General features: G+C 35.3%; 1 protein-coding gene across 4 annotated transcripts in view; it reads left to right on the forward strand.

The window, feature by feature from the left end:
• Positions 1 to 23,889, forward strand: part of LOC105499541 (protein phosphatase 1 regulatory inhibitor subunit 1C) — a 143,832-nt gene that overhangs the window by 46,963 nt on the left and 72,980 nt on the right. The gene's annotated exons all lie outside the window — the stretch shown is intronic.

Consider the following 23,889-nt stretch of genomic DNA (forward strand, 5'->3'; position numbering starts at 1 on the left):
AGCGTGACTTCATCTCAAAACAAAAAACAAAAAATAACATGTAACAACAAGCAATTAAAGAATAGCAATTATAATGAACAAGCAATTGATGGCAACATATAAAGATACAGGTGAAATAAATGAGCTGCAGGTAATTGTGATGTTTATGAACAAGAAAATATCAGAGTTTGGAAACTGTGAACCACTAATTTCACCTGAATTTGAAGCAAAATCTATTACAGACATCACAGTTATCTCAAATGTCATTTCCTAGAAACAAGAGTAAGTTCATTAAAAGCAAATCACTTCCTCACAACTTTATTTCTACACTTTTATTAGATTATGCTACTAATTGGTCAAAGTCATGCTGAAACCACATATATATCAGTAAGATATTTGGAAAATATCTCCTGATATCTTTATATTTACTGTGGAGAATAATTGGGTTATAATATTAATACATTCAGGCAATTTATATATATATATATATATTTATTTATTTAGTTAGTTAGTTAGTTAGTTAGTTAGTTAGTTTTTGAGATAAGGTCTCACTCTGTTGCCCAGGCTAGAGTGCAGTGGCCTGATCATGGCTCACTGCAGCCTCCACCTCCTGGGCTCAATCCATCCTTCCACCTCAGTCTCCTGAGTAGCTGGGACTACAGGCACACACCACCACGACCAGCTAATTTTTTGTGGTTTTTGTAGAGATGAGGTTTTGCCATGTTGGCCAGGCTGGTCTTGAACTTCTGAGCTCAAGCAATCTGCCCGCCTTGGCCTCCTAAAGTGCTGAAATTATAGGCACGAGCCACTGCACCCAGTCTGATTCATAATTTTTAAACTAACTATACCTATACGGGCACCTGGAGTAAACTCTCTTAGTGGATTGCTTCTTCTGTCTCGTTATTTGCATCCTTATATTTGTTTGATATTTTTTATTGATGACTTTAAGTGAAGTCTTGTTAATGCCCCCAAACTGAAAAGATATATGTAGGCATTGAATGGCTGGATAAAAGCTGAAGAGATCCTGACAAGCCATTTAGATAGGTTGAAACCCTTCAAGATTAACTCTATCAGGGAAGAATGTAAGATCCTGTATTTAACTAATTAAAGTTGACTGCATACAGAAGAAAGAAAAGGGTTTTTGTGAATCAAATCCATGGATGTAAAAAGGCAGTAGGCTGTGTGTGCCTAATGTGTTTGGCAGCTGATGCAGTCCTTTGTGACATTAAGAGAGCTGTGACATACCCTCATCAGGAATGTAGTGCTCAGTTCTAAGAATCAGCTTTTAAGAATCATCAACTGCCATAAGTAACAAGGATGTGGGCAGAAGCTCCAGGGAGGTAGATTTTAGCTCAGAACAGAAGATAATTTTCTAATGGTTACTTTATTTCATTTTTTATAAGAGATTGTCTCAAAAGTCCTTAATTCATTCCCTTTTATTTAAACTGTGTAAGTTGTTTTGAAAGACAGTCTGTTAAGACACACAGAAAGGATCCTTGCTTTGAATACGAGTTTGGAGTAGATGTCCTTTATGTTCTTCCACACAATTCTAAACTTGTATACTCTTTATTTGTCCATAATATTGCAATATTTACTTTTCAATTTATATAAGTATTGATCTCCTTTTCTATTGTTGTTATTAAGCAGAATAAGTATTTCCACTGGGATGAGAAGTATGAACTTGTTATTGGCCTATTTTGAATTCCTTTCCTATGTTGTCATCTTGGATTGTTCCACATAATTTTGATTGAAAGTGTCATAGAGGTAATCTGCAAATGGTATTGCTCAAACCAGCTTCGTGTTAGAGAAGTCTCATTTTGTAGCTTTTGGAGGACAAGTGGGTTTTGGGTTGTTGTTGTTTTGTTTTTTGAGACAGATCTCACTCTGTCTCCTAGGCTAGAATGCAGTGGTATGTTCACGGCTTACTGCAGCCTCGACCTTCCCAACTCAGGTAATTCTCCAACCTCAGTTTCCTAAGCAGCTGGGACTATAGGCATGTGCCACGATGCCCAGCTAATTTTTTTGTGTATTTGTAGAGCTAAGATCTCATTACGTTGCCCAGACAAGTCTTGAACTCCCAGGCTTAAGTGATCCACCCACCTTGGCCTCCCAAAGTGCTGAGATTACAGGTGTGAGCCACCACTCCTGGCACAAGGGGTTTTTGGTTACATAGATGAATTGTATAGTGGTGAAATCTGAGATTTTAGTGCATTTGACATCTGAGTAGTGTACATTGTACCCAATATGTAGTTTTTAAACCCTCACCCCCCTCATGCTCTCCCAATTCTGAGTCTCCAAAGTCCATTATATCACTCTGTATGCCTTTGTGTATCCATAGCTTACCTCCACTTGTAAAGGAAAATGTACAATATTTGTTTTATCCATTCCTGAGTTACTTCATTCAGAATAATGACCTCTAGCTCCATCCAAGTTGCTGCAAAAGACATTATTTCATTCTTTTTACAGCTGAGTAGTATTCCATGGTGTATGTATACCACATTTTCTTTATCTCCTCATTAGTTGATGGGCACTTAGGTTGGTACCATATCTTTGCAATTGTGAATTGTGCAACAATAAACATATGCATGTGGGTGCTTTTTGATATATTCACTTATTTTCCTTTGGGTAGATACCCAGTAGTAAGATTGCTAGATCAAGTGGTAAATCTACTTTTAGTCCTTTGAAAATACTCCATACTGTTTTCCATAGAGTTTGCACTAGTTTACATCCCCACTAGCAGCTTTTAAGCATTCCGTTTTCACCACATCCATACCAACATTTATTGTTTTTTGACTTTTTGATAGTGGTCATTCTTGCAGGAGTAAGGTGTATCTAATTGTGGTTTCAATTTGCATTTCCCTGATGATTAGTGATATTGAGCATTTTTTTCATACATTTATTGGCCATTGGTATGTCTTCTTTTGAGAGCTGCCTATTCATGTCATTTGCCCACTTTTTAATGGGATTATTTATTTATTTTCTTGCTGATTTGTTTGAGTTCCTTGTAGATTCTGGATATTGGTCGTTTGTTGGAGATTCTGGATATTGGTCGTTTGTTGGATGCATAGTTTGCAAATATTTTCTCCCATTCCATGGGTTTTCTGTTTACTCCGATGATTATTTCTTTTGCTGTGTAGAAGCTTTTTAGTTTAAATATATCCCATTTATGTATTTTTGTTTTTGTTGCATTTCCTTTTGGGGTCTTAGTCATGAATTCTTTGCCTAGGCTAATGTCTTACAGAATTTTTCCTACGTTATCTTCTAGAATTTGTATGGCTTCAGGTCTTAGATTTAAGACTCTGATCCATCTTGGCTTGATTTTTATATATGGTGAGAGATAGGGACCCAGTTTTATTTCTCTACATGTGGCTTGCCAGTTTTCCCAGCACCATTTATTGAATAGGGTGTCTTGTCCCTAGTTTATGTTTTTGTATGCTTTGTCAAAGATCATTTGGTTGTAACTGGCTTTCTGGGTTCTCTATTCTCTTCCATTGGTCTGGGTATCTACTTCTATACCAGTAAGATGTTGTTTTGGTAACTATAGCCTTGTAGAATAATTTGAATTCCAGTAATGCGATACGTCCAGATTTGTTCATTTTGTGTAGGATTGTTTTGGCTCTTCAAGCTCCTTTTTGGTTCCATATGAATTTTAGGGTTGTTGTTTTCTAATTCTGTGAAAAATAATGTTGATATTTTTATAGAAATTGCATTGGATGTGTTTTAATCTAAGTTTCTTCACAATTTTAAAAAATGGAATATGTCATTGACATTAGATATGAATTTTATATGAAGCACTTCTCTTACTAAAAATTGTTCCAGGCCAGGTGCAGTAGCTCACACCTGTAATCCCAGCATTTTGGGAGGCCGAAGTGGGTGGATCACCTGAGGTCAGGAGTTTGAGACCAGCCTGGCCAACATGGTGAAACTCCGTCTCTACTAAAAATACAAAAATTAGCCAGGCATGGTGGCAGGCTCCTGTAATCCCAGCTACTTGGGAGGCTGAGGCAGGAGAATTGCTGGAACTGGGAGGCGGAGGTTACAGTGAACTGAGGTCACACCATTGACTCCAGCCCAGGTCAACAACAGCAAGACTCCGTCTCAAAAAAAAAAAAAAAAATTGTCCCAAATGTAGCCACTTTTGGTATATAAACTGTATGCACTAAGAAAATACAATCATAAAAGGTTAAAAATAAGAAAAGAAAAACAAAAAAATTATCATAGTAGACCAAAGGGATCATATAACATATGTCCATATATTCCTTCATGCGTTCATATAGTTGCCCTTTATCCAGCAACAAAATTTTGTCATGTTTGCTTCCTTCCCCAAATTGATAACCTTTGACTGTTTATTCTGCTTTTGGCAGCTTTATAGTGCTTAAAGTTTAATTTATAATGTATTTATCTACATTCCTTTGATCTAATATGTGGTTATTTCATACATGTGTTTGTATCCCATTTTTCCAACTATTTTTTGAACTTCTTGTAATCAGGGTCAGTCATACTTTTTCCTTTTCTATGTACGTAACTCCTTCTCTTCCACTTACTTGTCAGTATATGTTGTATTTAACACATCTTATTCATGTTGAATTGTAATAATTGAATTATGTAGTTGTATTCACTGAAGGAGATTTCCTGGAATAGAATAGAAAGTATGACTCCTTTTTTTACCCTACTAATTTGGTAAAATTTCAATTAACATAAAAGAAGAATAAATACTTCTTGATCTTTGTTCAGTGAAGTTCAAGGATGTATTATTTCATGTCACAGATAAATATGAAAAATGAATGACTTAGAGTCTCTGGAATGCAGAGACTGTGAAAAGGCTTTGGATGGAAGTACTTTATCTGGGATAGAGTTTCAGAAAGCAAGAATAAGTGAGAGAAGGAGGAAATAAAAGACTCATTATCAAGGTCATTGCTGTGAAATGAAGGCTTGACTATGTTGGGACCTCCTAAGAGGTATCTAGCCTGCCTTGCTGCGGCTGCCCACCTGAAGAACAGGAGGCTGAAGTTTTCACTCACGGCCATCAGTCCTCTATTGGTTGTGAACTGTCCCCCAAGAGCATTAACTTCACCTGCATTTGATTCTCCTAGAGTCAGAGAATGCCCTAGGTAGAAAGAGGGAACATGCATGTGGCATGAAGTTGAGGTGGAATGAAGTAAACAAGATCATATTAGTCCTCTGCTACAATAGCAGAATTGTAATGCCTTATCCCTTGGTCTGGAATGTTGTGTTCAGTTCTGTGCACCAGCTTTTAAGAGGTGGCATCAAGTCATGAGACAAACAGGAAAACGTGGTACTGAAACCAAGTCACATTAAAAGGTACCAGGGAAGCTGGAGGTATTAGCTTTAGGAGAACGACAGAAAATGAGATAGGTTCAGTCAACCAGAGATGATTGTGGACCTTTCTGGACACAAGGCATCTGAAACATCTGCTACAATAAGAATTCTTAAGAAACTTGAACAACAATATTTGTTTAATAACGTTGTCCTTAACCTTAAAAATATGTAAGCAACTGAAGACAATGAGCTGCCAGAAAATTTTTTTTAAAATTGACTATTACAACATAATGGCCAAATATTAGAAAAGCAAAAGAACACACAACTCAGCATTTTTTGCCAGGTCAGTACTCACAGAATTATATTTAGATGAATGCAAAATGCATTTGGTCAACCACTTCGTATTCAAATTCATGTATGTGGGAGTAAATTTGATCCATCTGTTCCTGAATTATTTTCTTAAACCACCAAAATTTTATTTTACAAGAACAGATTTCCAGAGAGTCTTGTGATATCCTCAACCTCCTGCCAAACCTCCTCAAAAGGTCTGAAATATGGTTATTATATACTGAACTCAAAATACTGCTTTAAAAACTTTAATAAGCAAAATTACAAGCAAAAGAATATCTGATTGATCTGCCATAATGTCATTCATGTTGAAATCGAGCATAAAACGTGAAAAAAAAAATAGGAGAAAACTCTATAAAGTTTCTTTTTTTTTTTTTTTTTTTTTTTTTTTTACCACATATGTGCCCAGACACGGTATGATACAAATAATCTACCTAAACAGCACACCATGTGTAAGCAGTTTACACATGTGCCACTCATGCAAATGTGGAGTAGCTGATCCAGGACAACTTCAAGCATACCCTGAAGAATGACGCTGATGTAAGTTGTATAGGTTACCATGAGGTTTCCCCTCGAATCCTTGGCTTCTCTTGTATCTTTTTACAGGCCTCTTCCCTGCAGTCTATTCCTTATCTGTTGCTATTACTTAGAGTTGCTACCTTGGCCCTCTACTTCTCTAGTCCTCCACCCTCTTCCTGGGCATTGTCATCCTCTCTCATGGCTTTATTGACAACCTAGATGCTGAAGACTCCCAAATCTGTGTCTTCAGCTCTGCTTTCACTCCTGAGAGTGACTGTAACTGAATTCTACATACTTGGATAATCAGTAAGTACAACAATATGAACAATTCCATGAACTTAAAATCTACACCAGAAACTGGATATAATGTTTGACTCACTTTTCCTGTCACCCATTTCCCCACCCTCATCCACGTCGAGTCAGTGTGCAAGTCAAGTCCATTCTTTCTCTTAAGTATCTCTCTCACCTGTTTCAACCTTCATCATCCATCACCTGAATAACTGCAATGTCTCCCTAACTGAGCTACCTGTATCCAGGATGGACTCCTCCAATTCATTCTACACATAACTGTCAGAATGATCATTCTATGAAAGAAATCTGATCATGCCTCTTTCTGTTTAAAACCCTACATTGGTTTTCCATCACTTTTGGAATAAACTACAAACTTCTTCATACAGTTTCAAATCCCTGAATCATCTAGTCTTACTAAATCTTCAACCCTTTCTCTGAACTCAACCCTGGCATTCTATAGTCCAAATATTTGAGCTTTTTCTAATTTCTTAAAAACGTCGTGCTCTCTCACAGCTCAGGGACATTCCCACAAGCTGTTTCATCTGATGAAGATCTTTTCTCATCTCCAGTCTTACCCTACCCATCTTCCTTGCCCACTCACCTTTGCTGGCCATCTCAGCAGCAAGCTTATAAATATTTATTTCCTTTAAGGAAAAAAATGATAAGATAGACGCCCCTGATATATACTTCCCCCACACTCTGTGCTTCCTCTGTTGCAGCCCTTATTTATCATACTGTACTGTGGTTGCTTTTTAATCATCTGTCTTTTTCGATAGAGTTTAAACTCCCCAGGAGGGTTGGACCTCAGTTCCTAAAAGGATGCATAGCACTGAGTATATGTGCAATAAATTATTGTTAAAATGTTGGACACATTTTGATCCATGGTGACAAACAATCTTACATATAAGACACAGACTACCATAGGCGTTAATCTACAAACTGCATTTAAATGTGTTTTTATTCTATTTTTCTCTTATGTCACCATTATAAGAAAAAAATGGTTTAGTTTAAGACTTATACAAAGATAAAACTCCTTTTCCTTCATCTTTCTGTCTCTCTAGCTATAGATATATGTATATTCCATTTTCCTGTCTGAACTTGGTGCCAAACATATTGAGCTGGTACTTGTTACAGGTCTGTCCTTTCACAGTTCTTCCATATAGCTACTAGAAATAATCACTGCATTTTAGAACACACTGTGCAACCCTCAAGTAAATTACATTTGAGACAAGAAAATTGAGAAACTACATGAAGGTTAAGATTGTCAGGATAGGTAAAAACCCCAAGAGCTGAAAACAGAATCCAATTACACAGATATTTAATCCATAAATCTTTAAAACTCAATAAATGAAGCATTGGTTTTTTTGAGGCATGTTATTTAGGATGAGAAGTGAATGTTTGTTTCAGATGATCAAGTGACAGAAACTAACTTCTGTATTTTTCAAGTTGATAAAAAGTTATAGAACGTGAAATAGGATTTTAAGAATATTGTTCCATTGACCTCTCGGTTAGTAACAAAAAAAAAGTCTTTCATTGATGATAGGATGCCTTCAGTTGATTAAGCCATGAAAAGATTACCACTTTGTTTATAAACAGATCATCCATATGTGTTTAATGTGTACAGTAACATCTTGTGATTTTAAGAATAAATTTTCCATCTATAACTAAAAAATAAAAGTTTGCCTCTTGTTATACAGAATTCTAGTTAAAGAGAATGTTGCTTTATTTTATGTTATTTTAATAATTATAATAGTGTATACTTATAATAGTGATACTCAGATACAATTATTTTGAAATTTGCAATGGTTATATCTACACAGTTCAAAATGCAAAAGGGTTTGGAAAAAATAAATTACTCATCCATGGAAGATATAAAATAGCATAACTATAAATAAGAATATGACTTAAATGAGCAATTCTGTGATTTGGCAATTTGATCAAAGTAAAAAAGCTTCAAAATTATCAAATGTCCAATCATATTTAGCTTTATAAGGATACACTGAAACCTAATTTTATTTTATCTTTTACTGTATATATATTTAAAAATACAACATGATGTTTTGACATACTTACCTTAACATACATATACATAGTGAAATGTTTACTACAGTCAAGCAAATTAACAAACCAAATATCTCATATCATTACTTTTTTATTTCTCTCCCCTCCCATGTTTCCTTCCTTCCTTCCTTCCTACCTTCTTCCTTCCTTTCCTCCTTTATTTCATGGTAAGAGTAGCTAAAATCTGCTCTCTTAGCAAAGTACCAGTGTGAATACATTATTAACTCTAGACCTTCTGTTGTACATTAGTTCTCTAGACTTATTTATCATACATAATGCAACTTTGTACTTTGACCTATATCTTCCCATTCCCCCTGCCCTTACCCTGTCCCTAGTAACCACTGTTCTACTCTCTGTGAAACCCAATATTAAACATAGCTTTGCTTCAGTTTGTATGCATGAATGATAATCCCCAAATTAGTCATAGAAAATTATTACCTAGCAATTCAAAGGCGCGGTGGTTCACGCCTGTAATCCCAGCACTTTGGGAGGCTGAGGCAGGTGGATCACAAGGTCAAGAGATCGAGACCATCCTGGCCAACATGGTGAAACGCTGTCTCTACTAAAAAAAAAAAATAATAATAACTAAAAGTAGCTGGACGTGGTGGTGTCTGCCTGTGATCCCAGATACTCGGGAGGCTGAGGCAGGAGAATCGTTTGAACCCAGGAGGTGGAGGTTGCAGTGAGCCTAGATTGCACCACTGCATTCCAGCCTGGCAACAGAGCGAGACTCCGTCTCAAAAAAAAAAAAAAAAAAAAAGAAATACGTTGATAATAATTTTAAGTTGGACAATCATGGCAAGTAATTAAATTTACAAGATATAAAGAAATATTTTACAAGTTTACCTTTACATTCCAATATCTTCTCTAGAAATGAAAATCTATTACAAGTGCTCTGGCTGACTAATGCAAGTTACAAAGCAGATTTAGTAAGTCACTGTCAATGTTAGCGACCTCCGTGAAAAAAAAAAGAGAAAACATTTCTGTGAAGTAAAAAGAGAACTAAATATTTCAAATAGTGGTAAGCAGCTAATTCTATTCTTATTCCACTGCCTCTCAGAACCATGTTTAAAGTGAATCCTCTCAAAATTTCCTGTCATCATCGTTCAAATTGTTAATCTTTGAATAATTTTCTCATGCTCACATCAATTATTTCCCCTACTTTTACTTGTAAAGAAATTGGTCATAAGACTTTATTTGGGGACTCTGATGAGAATACTTTTGTGATATCTTAGGTAGAAAAATGAAATATTAGTGTTTTAAAATGATTAATACCTAAATTATTCAAATCCTATTTAAAGGAATCTATAGATCAAAATGACATAAAAATATATTATTGGGAAGGGATTAAATGCACGTTAAATAATTACTTCATTAGTTTTCCAACATTGCCTCAAATATCTAATAATTATTTCTAATCTGTAAAAGTTATGTTAAAAGTATGTTTACAATCAGTTCTCTAGGTAATTCTCTCAAAAGAAGATAGATTTTTTTTAAAAAAACTAGAATTACTGGAATAAGTATTGCTGTTTAAACTGATGTCATCCCCAAAGAAAACCCATCCATTAAACGAATCAACTTATTTTTCTGGAGCAAACGTGGCAAATTCAAACTCCAAGAAGGCAGAAAAAAATGTACCAGTGATTGAAAATCACAACTGATAAGATGATGCAATAGTTCTTTGGTTCTCATATAAAATGGTTGTGTGGTAGGATAAAATATGTCTTATAAGAGAAACTGAGTTCCTAAAACTTGAGAATACTAATGAAAAGCAGACTCTTGAGGTTTCAAATAATCTACTTTTTCTGCTCTTCTTTTACTGTGCTTGGAAGTGGCAGCAGAAATTAAGAAATATAAACAGAAAGGTAGTTTGGAAGATTTCCAGCCTGAAAGATGGGACAATTCCTGGTTGAGAGTTCTTTTTGAATAAATCAGCATAATCTATCTTGTGTTTTCTTTGTAATTTCCACCACTATTTCCACAGAGAATATCTTATACCAGGTTCTTATTGGTATCCCCTAAAATGAGCCATTTTAGGGGGTTCAGAGAGATAAAAATATATTAAGTAATGAGGTATGTTCCCACTTTCATCATTTAAAATGGAAAGCTATAAATAATATTGAAAGAAAAATACAGCTGTGTGAATCTTGGCACAACAGGGTAAAACTATTCTTCCAATTTTCTTCTTTTCCTCACATTCCCCTTTCCAGTGCATATAACTTTATTGTTCTGGTGGTTTCAGTTTGGAGCCCAGTTTTGACTAACTCTGAGAACTCAAAGAAAAACACAACTGAAACCACTGCCTAGTGGCTTAACGTGAAGCCCCAAATGATAGGCCTTCAACACAGCCCAGCAAAGGGCTTATAAACAGAGCTCATTTTTGAAAGGAGAGTTTGATAAGTCAGGAAGACAAGCTTCACAATAGCTGGCTTAGGAGATTTTTCATAGCCCTACTGCATTTAGCCCTACTAAAAAGAAATTATAATTCTAATCCTCTACTGTAGGTAAGAAATACATGATAGATTTCTGTGGCACGTTGAACAGATTGATTCTATGCTAGAATGCTAATAACACAAGGAAACGACAACTATACATGCAAAATGAAATTGAGCTGTGCATAACAATTTCATTTCTCTTTGATTTATTTCCATTCAATTCTGAAGGCTCATGGGTCAATGATTGTTTTGAATTAGTAGATCTAAAGCCTTCTATGGAATTTTTGTTTTTGTCCCCTCCTTATATTGTTCAACTGTAGATTACCTAGTCAATAGTTGTAATCCAAAGGTCACTGTGAAGAAAGAGATTTTACCTTCAAACATGTTAGATACGGTCTACCGCCATACCATCCTGAAAGCGCCCCATCTCATTTGATCTTGGAAGCTAAGCAGGGTTGGGCCTGGTGAGTAGCTGGATGGGAAACATGCTGGATACAAAAATGGAGAATCTACTGAAATGTGATAATTGAGATTTCACTGTTGTTTTCAGATACATGATGGTAAATTCCTTCGGAGACTGTCAAAGATAGCACTGATGTCCTTATGATTAAATCTCTGGGGCAGGCCGGGCGTGGAGGCTCCCGCCTGTAATCCCAGAACTTTAGGAGGTGGAGGCAGGCGGATCACCTGAGGTCATGAGTTCGAGACCAGCCTGGCCAACATGGTGAAACCCCATCTCTACTAATACAAAAGTGAGCTGGATGTGGTGGTGGGCGTCTGTAGTCCCAGCTATTCAGGAGGCAGAGGCAGGAGAATCAACTGAGCCTGGGAAGCGGAGGTTGCCGTGAGCCAAGATCATGCCATTGCACTCCAGGCTGGGTAACAGAATGAGACTCCATCTCAAAAAAAACAAAACCAAAGAAAAAAAAACCAACAAACAAAAAAACTTTCAAGGGCACCTCAAAAGGAGGACCATAAATTGTTTTTCTCTGTTGCTACTTCTCTACAGAATTATTTTTTTTCCCACAAAATAGTGCAGGAAAAGATTATAAACAAAAGCTAATGAAAATATACTAAGGTTTTTAATAGTGTCCCAGTTTGCAGCCTTGGCTGAATATAATCTTTTGGCTGCAAACTGGGATACTATTCAACTTATTACACAGAGGGGTGGAACACTAAACTTAGAGAGATGCTAAGCATTCTTTCAGGCCCCGAAATATACAGGGGTTTACCTTTTCCTCTGCGAGGCAGAATAGGAAACTGATCATGTATTCCAATAATAAATTGTACTAGGAAAGTCCCGATTTTAGTTTTAATACGATTCAGTTTACCTCTGATTTGTATCTTTTCTAGTCCTTCCAACTAATCGTCTGCGGTCTTTGTATTTTTAAAATTTACATTCTATTTTCAAGAGATTTCCATATTATTTATTCACTCACCCAGTATAGCTTCAGAAACTCTCAAATATCTTAAGGCAGAGACAAATTACATGTTTTAATTCCCTGAAGTCTTCAATTTTATCACTCTAGTATTACACAATTGCCAAAATATCTTCTGGATTTTCTGTTCTCCTATAGTGGTGCTCTGCCAGAGGCCAAATTTGAATTGTGAGCCTCGAGCTCTGAATGTCTCTGCTCTCTGTAGTTTTCTTGCTTCGTCAGGTCTTGCTGTCTTTTATAATTTATCCTGTTTTTCTAGTTCTGTTAAGCAATATCATTGACCTGCTGTAAACTGATCCATACTACTTCAAGCAAAACTTCAAAATTTAATATCAAGGCAAGTTTTTTGTTTGTTTACTTTCCTAGTTTTGTGATTATCCCCTATAGTTCCTACTCAGTTTTCTAGTAACTATTCTCCTCTCACAGCCAGGCTTTCAGTGGCTGTGTCTCTGATGCTAATGCTTGATTTCGTAGAAGTTTATCTTCACCATCTATTTATACCACCTTGCTATCTTGTACTGTTCTTTAAAAAGCCTAATTTTGGTCTTTAGGACTAAATTATCTCTCAGAACTCCACTCCATCTGCTGACTTTATTTCAATTTGGTCCTTTGTATACAAAAGTGCTGCCTCTGCAGCCCACTCTCCACCCTGCAAGCCTCTGCTTGTGTGTTCTGTTCATGTGTTAATTCTGAACAGAGTGTCAGGACTACCTCCTCAGATGCCAGCCTTACCTGGTTCTCTGATCATAGTGTCACACTCTGGCAATAAGTCATCCATTGATCTCACAGCCTTGCCTATTTGTTTGATTCTTCCAGACCCTAGCCAAATTAAACACTAATATTACCTCAATCATATCTGTTCACCTGTCATCCACAAGCCAATACTTAAACTTTGGCAAAAAACAGAGTATAAAACACATGCAAAACTGACAAGAAATTTCAAAAGAAAAACATTTTAATATAGAAGATTTTTCCACTTCATTTATTAATCTCAGTGTACTCTGCATACATTTCCTAGAGTATGAGTCTTAGAACACATTGAACTACAATTTCATCCAGATTTTGTCACAGCAGTCAACATTTTCTCTTGAGTAACTTTAAAAAGAAGGGAATCAAACACATCCTGCTTTCAGAGAAAAACAAAACGACAGCAGTTGAGCCTCTCATAATCCAGCGAGACACACAGGCTGGATGTGAAAATAACCTATCCCCACCTGAATACTTTGAATTTCATGGAAGAAATTGATGGAGAAAGATGCAGTATTTGTTTTAAGCACTAACTCAACAGAAGAGTAAAAGAAGTGGGGAAAGAATATATGCATGATTGAGACTTTTATTCTGCAATCTTATTAGTGTTTTCTGTGCAAAATATATTCTTAGTGCCTCCTGAAAGATGGAAGAAAAACTTAAATGCTGACCAGTGTTTAAAGTCTGTGGAACTGTAGCGATCACTCTCTTGTTACAGATTAAAGGAGATGGAGAGATAAAGAATCAGCCTTCAGTAATACTTACCATGACCGGTGTAAAACTATAGTTTAATGAATGACTTTTCCAGTTCAGGCCTATACAGGGAGAAGTGGGAATATTCTTAAGGCTTAGCCATGGTTTTTTCTGGCAACTAAATATTATCACCACATCAGTTATGGGATTTCCATTGATAGACATTTAAAAAAAAAAACAGTCATAAATTTACTTTATCACCATACTTCATAAACTTACATGGCCTCTATTTTTCAATTTAAACGTACGTGTGAAAAGATGTGGAATTTCCACAGCTGTGCTAGGTGACGCCCACTGCCTTAGAAAACAATTATACAACACTTCTTAATCATAAATTTTACTCACACATAAGAGTGAATTGTAACATTGACATAATGACCTCTCTATATTTATTCCCACTCTTTAAATACAGTTAAACCATTTGTTTTCTTTTATTTGATATTAAAGTATATATGAGATGTTTTAGATTTAGTGGCGATTGAGAGTTAATATTTTACAAAACCCTTTTTTAAACTGTGATAATACTGGCACACGTCTGTAATCCCAGCTTCTTAGGAGGCTGAGGCAGGAGAATTGCTTGAACCAGGAGGTGGAGGTTGCAGTGAGCCACTGAGATCGTGCCGTTGCACTCCAGCCCCTGGGCGACAGAGTGAGACTCTGTCTCAAAAAAAAAAAAAAAAAAAAAAAAAAAAAAAAAAAAAAAAACCGCGATAATATAGTGATTAATACTGAATATTTTTCTTATATTTTTGACAAAATTATTAAGCATCAATTGTAGATTGATGATTTTTAAATAATAAATTTGATAGAAGTTAAAAGGTATCAAATACCATTGTGTCTAACAAAAATGCTAGCAATATAACTAAAAACTTACCTTTTAGTCTTTCTTTGTTGCTCCAGGTAATTCAGGAAATTTCTCTAAGCTCTTTCCTAGGATTAGTTTTAAGGGATGGAATAAAAGTAAATCATCAGATTAAAAAAGTGTCAATGAAATGGTGAGAAAAACATGTATCATTGAACACAACCCTAGTCTCTGCCATGGAAGGAAAAGAATATTGGGAAATCTCAATTTCCTTTCTCCTATTAGAGCAGGGATGCTTGGCTCTATCAGCTAATAGTTATTTTTAGACAATGCCAAAGGAATGCTTTGATAAGTGAAATAATCAAGTTTATTTCTTTTGTGTATCATATCATCCCACACAGCGATGGTGGTTTTGAGAAATTTAATTCAATTTCAGTGAATTCTACCTAACTAACTGGTTTAGGATTGCCCGCAATCCTACCTTCTCCTCTGACACTCACCTGCTTATGTATCTCGCATTAATATGACGAAAATGAGGCCATCGCCCCAACATAGCAGGCTGCCACTTTGCTGCTCAACCTGCCCTGTTGTAAATTAAGAAAAAGATATTATCCACTTAATCTTAGGATTAGTATTTGTGTTTTAACCTCTTGTCATAAAATTAATTGAAATCACAAAACATACAATTTTTATTAACATGTTCTTAATAAAATAATATCATAATTTATTGACTGATGACTAAAATAGACTGACTTCCTGTCAGCTCATTAGAGTAGCTCCCAAATGAGTGAGCCAAGAAAAAAAAAAATCATATGTTTGAATTCTAAATAAAATGTAGTAATATGTTTCCCTTTTAAAAAGAAATTTTCTCTTTTTTGATACTCTCCAAAAATTCAGAATAAGGAGGAAATTATTTTGAAGTTATTTTGGAACCAAGAAAAACAAGCTTATTGCACAAAAGTGTATGTTTTTAAAAGAAAGGACTTTTATCTTGATAATTTCATCTGTTCAAGAAAGATATTAGTAAGAAAAATAAACCAATTCTGCTCTTAGAGTAGGATAAAATTAGGTTTGGAAACAATTGTCTACAGTTTCCTCCCTCTTCCATTCTGTTTGGAGATGTATAATCTAGTTGCAGTGAAAAATGTTTTCAGCTAAAGGATTTATAAAATGTACAAATATTTGTTTTATTCACTTTGAATGAATAGTTGATCTTTTATTTTTAAACACTCTGGAATGTATAAATATACATCGATTTTATTCATTGATAAAATAAAAGTCATTGTAATGATTGATCTTTTTCAATTGTCTGAAAATGGCTGTATCCTTTTTGAATACAACTTAGTGGGTAGAAAAAAATAGTTTTGTTTACTTCCATGGCTTTGCCTTTGCCATTTGTTATTGCAGGTGAGATTTTCCCACAGTTAATAATTGTCCTTTCTAGCTCTTGTTACCCTCAAGATTTCTTTTTAAATGTGATGTTATAAACTTTTACTTCTATGGTCTGGGTGTAGGGTTATTTTCATTAACTTTCTTGGCATCTGTTTTATTTATAATATTTATGTATCTCTTCACTTATAAAACATTTTCTAACATTTCTTTTAGCCTCTCATTCTAAATCTGCTCTTTTATATGTTTTTTGCAGATTTTTATTTATTTATTTACTTTTTATTTTATTTATTTATTTATTTATTTGAGATGGAGTTTTGCTCTTGTTGCCTAGGCTGGAGTGCAATGGCGTGATCTCGGCTCTCCACAACCTCCGCCCCCGGGTTCAAGCGATTCTCCTGCCTCAGCCTCCTGAGTAGCTGGGACTGCAGGTGCCTGCCATCATGCCTGGCTAATTTTGTATTTTCCTCTGGGATTAGTGCTGGGATTACAGGCATGAGCCACCGCGCCTGGCCAGATTCTTAATCTCTTCCTTATGTCTGTTAACCATTGTTTCATGTATTTTATATCTTTATCTTTTGGTATTGGATTTGGGTAAATTTCTCAGTAATATTTTTGATTTATTAATTTTTTCTTAAATTATTTCCAATCTCAAATTTTTGTTGACATAATTTGTTTCTTTTAACTTTTAATTTGGAAATAATAAAAGATTCACAGAAAGTTTTAAACATAGCCTGGAGAGGTTCCTGGTTCCTTTCACTGAGTTTTCTCTAATGGTAACATTTACAGTACAATAACAAAACCATAAAATTGACATGAGTGAGTACATGTGTGCTTATAGTTTGATGGCATTTTATCACTTGCGTAGATTTGCATACCTACTATGGCAATCAAATGGAATTATTCCATCACCACAAAGATCTCCCTCTTGCTACTACTTTACAGTTATACCCACTCCTTCCTCATCTCACTATTCTTGTTCCCTGGCAACCACTAATCTCTTCTCCATCTTGAATAACCAAATGTCATTCAAAAATGTTATATGAATTGAATTACACAGTATGTGACCTTTTGAAATTGGCTTTTTTTTTTCACTCAACATAATGCCCTTGTGTATAGTTAGGTTATTTTGATTTTTATCCACTGTACCAATGTGTGTGTGTGTGTATGTGTGTGTGTGTGTTTGTTTTTCTTTTTGAAACAGAGTTTTGCTGTCACCCAGGCTGGAGTGCAGTGGTATGATCTCGGCTCACTGCAACTTCTGCTTCCTGGATTCAAGTGACCATCCTGCTTCAGCCTCCTCAGTAGCTGGAATTATAGGTGCATGCCACCACACCTGGCTAATTTTCGTATTTTTAGTAAAGACAGGGTTTCACCATGTTGGCTAGGCTGGTCTTGAACTCCTGACCTCAGGCGATTGGCCTGCCCTGGCCTCCCAAAGTGCTGGGATTACAGGCATGAGCCACCACACCTGGCCCAGTGTGTTTTTTAATTGGTTTATTTGGGCCATTTATATTTAATATAATTACTGATATGGTAGGACTTACATCTACCACTTTAGTTTTCCAGTTGTCACTTTGTTTTTTGTTTCTCCTTTATATATATTTTTTATCCTCACTAGGTTACTTGAACAGTTTTATAATTCCGTTTTGATGTATCTATAACATTTTTTAGTTTATCTCTTTGTATGGATTTTTAGCAATTGTGCTATTATGCATACATACTTATCACAGTTTGCTGGTGCCAACTTTTATCAGAGTAAAGTACAGAAACTCCCCTCTAAGTGTCTTTACTTCCCTCTAAGTCTCTTTACCATCTCTTACTTATATGATTATCTTAAATATTCCCTCTATATAGGTTGAGAACCATAATTTTTTATCTACTTGTCAAACATAATGTAAACAACTCAAGAGAGGTAGCAAAATCTATGATATTTGCTCACATTTTTGCTTTTTTCATTATTCTTCTTTTCTTCCTGTTGTTCTAAGACTCCTTTTTTCAATCATTTTTCTTCTGGTTGTAGAGGATTTCCTTTGCCATTCATTTAGGGTACATCTGCTAGTGAGGGTATATCTGCTAGTGACAAATTCTCTTGGTTTCCTTTGTCTGATGGTGGGTAAAGAAAAACTTTATTTCTCTTTCATTGCTAAAGGATGATTTTACTGAATGTAGAATTCTACAGTTGATAATTCATTTTGTTCAGTACTTGGAAACTGTTGTGTTGCTTCCTTCTGGCTTCATGATTTCTCATGAGAAATTATGCTTTCTTCTTCATCTCTTTGTAAGTCCAAAATATATACATTTTAGAGACATTTTAAAACTGCCCTGATGTTTTCAGATTGCTCTGATGTTTTCATTTCACCTGGAAGAATTCATATTCCTCTTGCTTTTTAAGCAGTATTCCTAAAAAATAATTTTCCTTTTCTTCTTATGTCTCGAAATTTTAATTTTCAACTCCTTGTGAGTGGAAATTTTCTCTCCTTTATGCTCATTCTTCCTTGTTAATGTTCTTGAGTCTTTCTGTATTCAGTACTATATATACTTTTCATCTGGAATGAGATCGTAAGTGGGACATCAAGGACTCCTGTTTTATGATGATACTAGAAGTAAAGCAGAGGCAATTACCTAGCTTGTGGTGGCTTGTTCTAAGATGTCCACTTTCTCCCATCTCACTGAATACACAGATCAGTACCTTTTCTCAACACAGGTGAGAGATCCCTGCTTCCACTTCCAGGCAGCAAGTCTGGCCTTTGTCACTTCTTTCACACAAAGTCAGTTCAGCTGAGAGATTAGAAGTTCTAGTTGCCTTGGTCAACTTCTGGATCTAAAGACTTTCAGGCCCATGGTTTCCAACCTGCTTATTGCATTTTGCTTTTCTTGTATTTATGGTCCTTGGAGATGTTTAACTAATTTTCAACTGTGGCTTTATCTTTTTAGTCATCTCTTTTTGTATTTAATCTGCCATTGCTATTGCTTTTGAGCAGAAGAGTCTTCAAAGCATGAACTTACAAGACTGTTTCTATTGGAAGTCCTCCAATTTCCACTAAACTGACTTTTTCCCTCACATTTCCAAACTAGCTGCCTAAAATGAAGACTCAAGTGACCCTCTGTTATCTAAATTCATCAAAAGTCTGTATCTTTGGAGTTTAGTCTAAGAAACTGAGTCTCTTCTTACCAAAGCATTCTATATATGGGTCAGTGCTCTTTAGCAGCCAATATCCTGAATAAATTATTCATTTCCATGGTTTTAGTTATTGTCTAAGGCTAGTTTCTATAAAATTATATATCTGATTTGACCTTGCCTACCACTTATTTTTAATTTGTCTTATACATATTGTCCTTGAAATAGATATCTTCCCAATCTCTAGAAACCAACAGAGGGATTTCATACATCCTTATTTTTCCTCTAAGATTCCCTTTGAGCTACTTAGGCAATATTTATAAGAATTTGAGTGTCTGTAGCATTTGAACCTAGTAAAATGATTTTTAAAAATGGAAGTGATGGATTCTGCCTTAAAAAGTTTGCAAACTGAACACTTAAAAATTGTTAAAAGTATTTATTTAGCACCTACTGTGAGCAAATAATTGCACTACTATTGTAATTTGGAATACAGAGAAACAGCAAACAGATGGTCTGGTTTTATGAAACACAGGCGTTAAGATAAATTTATTTGACAGGTTGTTATTGTGTGCCAGCTTTGCTATTGTGCTTAGAGGTGTGGAAAAGTCAAACATGGAGGATAATCCTCATTCTTTTACAGGTTGCCTGGGGAGATAAAAACACTAATGGACATGATATAGGGTATATGGTGATGAGTTCTATGAGACAGGAGTAAAGGAAGTGCTGTGGGTGTTGGTTGGGGAAGAGATGAGTTCCAGTTGAGCATAGGGGAGACATGAATTGGGAAAGATTTCTCAGAGGAAATGCCATTTGAACAGAACTCTGAGGGATAGTAGTATTTGGTATGAAGGCAGGAGTTTTCTGGATATGGGGGATAAATGCACAGAAGCAGCAAGCTGGGGGATATGTATAATCAAACAGATACTAGTGGTATTTTATTTTATACTTTGTTCCATTATCTCCCCACATTCAGTCAGTAAATAAATCAAGGAAAAGTGCTCCCATTATTATGGACTTATTTGAAAATTGTTTAACTCCTCATTTTTTCCTCTAACACATTTTTACTTGCATCAGCTTTCAACAACTTCAACTAAACTTTGAAATATTCTCTTTGTAAGCTCACTCTTGCCTTTCCTTGTATCTGTTTAATTGGCCCTATGTAATAATTTAAAATGATATTTTCATGACCTTGTTTTTAGTTACATTGCCTACTTTCTAATCATCACTCTCTGTTGCTCTTCAAAATACACACAGAATTCTGACAGTAAGAAAAAAATGTACTCTTAGGGTTACTTATTTGTATTTAGTGATTTTTTTATTTTTCATGTTTTTATTAATGGGCTTAATTTTTAAAGAGTTTTAGATTTACAGAAAAATTAAACAGAGGGCACATTGAGTCCCATGTAGCACCTTCCTCACACATAGTTTTCCTATTCTTAATATTCTAAGTCATTACTATTTGTTACAATTAATAACCCAATAATGATGTATTTTTTATTAATTGAAATCCATAGTTTATTGAGATAATTTTATAATGCCCTTTTTTCTGTTCCAGAATCCCATCTAGGGTACCTCATTACATGTAATTATCATGTCTCCTTAGGCTCCTCTTGGCTATGACAATTTCTCAGACTTTTCTTGTTTTTCATGACCTTGACAGTTTTGAAGAGTACTGGTCAGCAATCTTGTACAATGCCCTTGTCTTGGAATTTATCTGATGCTTTTCTCATGACTAGACTGGGCTTAAGTGGTTTGAGGAGGAGGATCATTGATATAAAGTCCCACCTTCATAGCATCGTATCAAGGGATCAACACAAATTATGACTTGTGTTGACCTTGGTCACCTGGCAGAATTAAGTTTCCCCACCATAAAGAGACTCATTTCCTCCTGCTCCTTTTCCATACTGCACTCTTTGGAAGGAAGTTATAGTCTGTACTTAAGGAGTGGGAAATTGTGCTCTCATTTTTTCATTTTTTTATTCCTCAAAACAAACTATGAGAAAACGAGGGAGGCAGAGTCAGAATTATTATTCCTCCTCTTTTCCATTTCACACATGAGGAAAACTCTGTATTTTAGGAATTTTACTTGGCTTAAGTGTGGTCATGACAGACAAATGGAAGAAACAGTATTAGATATCATGTATGCTCTCCAGTGCTTTCTCCAAGACAGATTTTTCTGCCAGCCTCAACCATGGCTCTTTAGGTTTTCCTTAGTGTTCTGTCTGTGCATTCTGCCCATTTCTTAGTACTTACAGTTCTCATTCTATTATAGTTGACTTTTCCTTGTTTTTTTGACAATGTTCTTCGTGTTTCCTTTGCTCTTACACTTCATTTTTGTAGGCACTTAATTTTTTATTACAACTAGTTTTCCAAAATTGAATGAGATATCATTGACTAAGACAAGGAGATGCTGGGTGTTTATAGTTTATGTGTGTATCCACATGCATTCTCATTGTCCTGTTCCTTTCATGAATTTAAATATCCTAAGAGTATTCTAACTAATCAATACTCAAAACAGAAATTTCTGTTTCTATCTTCATCTTTAATGATGACAACATTTCTTAAAATGTTTTACTTAAATGAGTTTTACATTTTCCTTCCAAACCAAGAAATTTCTTCTTTCAGACTAAGTGGTCCTTGAGAAATGGAGAAATATAGACAAGATATGGCTGGAGTAGCTACAAAAGCCTCTTTCAGAAAATTTATATTTTTTGATAATGGATAATCTGCTAACAAACTGATTTTGTTCAACCCTACTCCAAAATAGTATTTTTTTTTCTGGTTTGATGAGAGAGCTAAACAATATTTGAAGACAGGGGTATATTCTTATGTTTCATGTGCTATCCAGTTTCCTAAAGACTTCTGAGACTGCCAATGGGGTCAGAATTTGAGGCCCTGAGGAAAAAGAAAGGAGATATTATTGAGGACATTTTTATGTTTTTATGTAAAGAGCTGGCAAGACTTGCATATATTTTGGGAGTCTTCTCCTTTGGTTATAACCTTCTTGGTACAAATTAGAGAGAAACTGTATTTGTGGTGGTCTGTGGTCCCATTGCATGTGCTGATGTGCACGGTGTGTGTGTGCATGCATGTGTGTCTATATGAGCTTCTTGGGAAGCAGAAAACATTAACCTCCCCAATTTAGTAACAATCTATTAAGAAAAATAGAAATACATTTAAATCAGTGAATCTCAAGAAAACTATGATCTGTTGTTGGCTTCCCTTGTACTTTTGTCTGAGTCAATGTTACCTGAAAAGTGAGTTATTTAATTTTCACTTTTCAATTTCAAGACAAGAATATAAGACTGATTTTTTTAATCCTTGCCTTCGCAACATAGATAATTTAATAAGCATAACTCAACAGCAACAACAGAACAAACGTTTTTTCATTGAAATATTTAATAAGTGAAGCCCTCATAGTTGCCTTGGGAAAACACTGGTTTAGTGGGTGTTGTAGTGAGACAGTAGGAAAAGTAAAAATCTGAATGATCAGATCCCATTGTGTTTCTAAAACATAAAGTTATAGGTCCTGGGTTGGATTTTGTAAATTCCTAATCAAAAGCAAAATATTAAGAAACCCCACTGGTATTTAATAATCCAGTGGATCACAGTACCACATTGTTACAGTGGATCATATTTGATATTTTGTGATAGCAAAAAAATGTTGCAGACAGGATTGTTCAATTTAATATATTCATAGCTGCCTGAAAATGCCCCACATACTTACAGTTATTGCATCAGACACTTGTGATTGCCACACTAAACTGTCTGTCCTCCCTTATATAAAGAAAGTACAATTTATCAGAAGTTTCCATAACTTTTTAACATTTAGTAACCAAGATATCAGATTAGAATAAACAATGGTTCCATATACTATTCCCATTCTAGCTGTTTAGTCAGTTTGTTCTCTTACTATATGAAATACCAACTTCATGCATGGTTGGATTTATAGAGAAATTATACTACATATATGTATATATTTGTGTGTATATATATCCACATATATACATATATACTGCTTTTTGTTATAAAAGTAATACATGCTCATTATAAAAAGAAAAGCAGTACAGTTAGGGATAAAACAGAATATGTTATTCAGTCACCTCAGGATAACTACAGTTAACATATTGAGTAGTCTTCTATGCATATATGTATCACTCTATCTACATATATCTATCCTTTATTAAATAAAAATACCATTCATTTAGTTTTGAAATATTTTTCACTTACATGGCATATATTTTTATGTCACTACAGATCTACATCATTGTCTTTAAGCAGATATTCTTTGATGAACTTCTCATTCAGTTTTTGGATCATGGGGTTAGTCTTTGAGCCTTGGGCCTAGCATAAGGATCAGGAAAGGGGAACTAGGTCAAGAGGCAGATGCCATACAATGTAGGTGACAAAGTGAAAAAGAAACCCAGCCCAGAACATCTTCCTGCTGTGGAAGGGGCATGTGTAAGCATCTCTTCCTCCACCTCACCACTCCGCACAACCCTTCATACACAGCACAATCATAAGAAGCCACCCAAGCACTGTCATAAGAAATATTTGATGGAGCAATTAGTTCTTTCCAGATACATATCTAGAGAGGGTACTGCCTTCCTTGTAGTCATAGTGATTGGACTGAGTGGAAAAGGAGATTTGATTTGGGTAGTGACAAACTTGAGGAAATTTGACAAAGACTCTCATTAATGGATAGCAGCAGCAGCAGCAGCACAA

Source organism: Macaca nemestrina, chromosome 11 (assembly GCF_043159975.1).
Source record: "Macaca nemestrina isolate mMacNem1 chromosome 11, mMacNem.hap1, whole genome shotgun sequence".
Lineage (NCBI taxonomy): Eukaryota > Metazoa > Chordata > Mammalia > Primates > Cercopithecidae > Macaca > Macaca nemestrina.